At 70.5% G+C, this 2,199-nt stretch overlaps 1 protein-coding gene across 1 annotated transcript in view; it reads right to left on the reverse strand.

Annotated features, from left to right (window-relative positions):
- Positions 1-2,199, reverse strand: part of LOC102386729 — a gene marked incomplete at its 3' end in the record, with an annotated part of 15,463 nt that overhangs the window by 12,797 nt on the left and 467 nt on the right. The gene's annotated exons all lie outside the window — the stretch shown is intronic.

The following is a 2,199-nucleotide window of genomic DNA, read 5'->3' on the forward strand; positions in this document are numbered from 1 at the left end:
GAGCCCGGGTGTCCGGGCTCCCAGAACCCCCTGCTCCCCCCCTTTCCCCCGCCCCAGGGAACCCAGGCGTCCTGAGCTCAGACGCCTGGAATCCGGGGGGGGCAGGGCCATATAAGGCCCCCGCGGCCCAGCTCGGGCGCAGCTCGGAGCCATGGAGGTGCTGGCAGGTACGCCCGGACGCCGGGGTTCCCTGCGGGGGGAGCAGGGGGGTCTGGGAGCCCAAACACCTGGGTCCCCCGGGGCTTGGGGGGAGCTGGGAGCCCAGACGCCGGGGTGGGGGGTGGAAGAAAGGGGTTTAGGAGCCCGGGCGCCTCGGTTCCCTGGGGTGGAAGGGGTTTAGGAGCCTGCGCACCTGGGTTCCCTGTGGGGGAGCAGGGGGTTTGGGAGCTCGGACGCCTGGGTCCCTTCGGGTGTGGGGGGAGCCCAGCTGCCCGGTTTCCCTGGGTGGGGAGCTGGCCTGGAGGGTGGGAGCAGGGGCAGGCCCGAGCGCCTGGCTTTCTCTCCGCAGCCCTGGGATAATATGGAGGGGGGCAGGTCCTGGGGGCAACTGAGCCCCTTGCCCCCACTCCCCACACCGAGAACCCAGGCGTCCAGGATCCGCCCCTCAAGCCAACCTGTGCTGGGCATGGAGCGTCCTGGGCTGACCCAGGCGAGCGTGACGGACACATGGGGGTGCCAGGAGAGCCCAGGTGTCCGGGCTCCCAAACCCCCTGCTCCCCCCACTAGGGAACCCAGGCGTGCACAGCCCTGCCCCCAGCCATCTCCCATCCAGGTGCTGACTCGGTCTATCCCTGCTTAGCTCCAGGGGCCCGGACACCTGGGTTCCCTGGGGTGGGGTGTGGGGGGCGGCTGGGAGCCCAGAGCGGGTGGGGCAGGCCGGGTGCCAGGACACCTGGGCTCTCTGGGCTGGGCAGGCCCCCCTCCCCCGTCCCGTTCCGGACACCTGGGTCCGCACAATGGCGCGACAGAACGAGACGTTCCCAAGCACAAGGGTGGTGGGGGGGGCATTACACTGGGCTGGCTCCTGCCCCAGAGCCGGGGCACTAACAGGGTGTTATGCTGGGCTGGTGGCCACCCCAGAGCTGGGTGCATCCGAGCACCAACAGGGCATTATGCTAGGCCATTATGCCTGGCCAGAGCCAGGCACGTGCAAGCTGTATCAAGGCGTTACACTGGGCTGGTGCCTACCCGAGCTAGGCACATCCGAGCACCAACAGGGCATTACATTGGGTCGGACCCCACCCTAGACCTGGGTGTATCTGAGCACTATCAGGGTGTTATGCTGGGCTGATACCCACCCCAGAGCTGGGCACCCCTGACCAGGCCGTGCCCTCCCCACTCTGCAGTGGACCGGCCCCCAGCCCCGGTGCCCACCCCGCGCCGCGCCCTGGCCCAGATGCTGCGCCAGGCTGAGAGCCTGAGCCTGCTGCTTCAGCACAGTGCCGAGCAGCTGCTGGCCGACTATGTGAGTGGTTCCCCGCGGAGCGGGGGGGGGGGGGGGGAGGGCGCGGGGGCGGGGGGGGGGGGGTAGCAGGGGGCTCGCCTGGACCCCTGGGTGCCCAGGGAGAGCGATGGGATTGCTCTGCCCCATGCTGGAGGGAATCCCAGGCTTTGCCCCGTTCATTCTGGAGCCTATTGGTGGGGGAAGTGGGGATTGAGGTGCACACCCCGGGCACCTGGGGTCCCTGGGGTGGGGGTGCAGGGGGGGAATCCCAGGCCCGGTCTGTTCACTCTGGACCCTAATGGAGGCCGGGATGGGACCCAGGCACTTGGGATCCCCTGGGGTGGGGGCGGAGGCATTTGGAACTGACTGATGGCACAGGGAGGGAGATCCCTCCTGCCCCGCTGCCACTGGGCCCAGGACCCAGGCGGACCCCCCTGCCCCCCCAGTGGAGTGGTCAAAGGTGACGGGAACCCAGGTGTCCTGCCGCATCAACTCCATCTCCTCTCTTCTAGGTGCGGCACCAAGGGGACCCCTTTGGCACCCCGAGCTTCCGCCCTCCCGCGCCGCCGGGCCTGCCGCCCCCGCCCCCATCCCGGCCCCCAGGAGGGGATGCCGAGCGCCTGGCAGGCCTGGCTGCTGCTTACGCCGCCCTGCCTGGACTCCTGGGCTCCGTGCGGGCCCAGCAGGCCCAGCTCAACCCGGGGGCCGCAGAGCTGCTGCGGGGCCTGGAGGCGGGGGGGCCGCGCGGCCCCGGG

Source organism: Alligator sinensis, unplaced genomic scaffold (genome assembly GCF_000455745.1).
Source record: "Alligator sinensis unplaced genomic scaffold, ASM45574v1 scaffold1704_1, whole genome shotgun sequence".
NCBI classification, from domain to species: domain Eukaryota; kingdom Metazoa; phylum Chordata; order Crocodylia; family Alligatoridae; genus Alligator; species Alligator sinensis.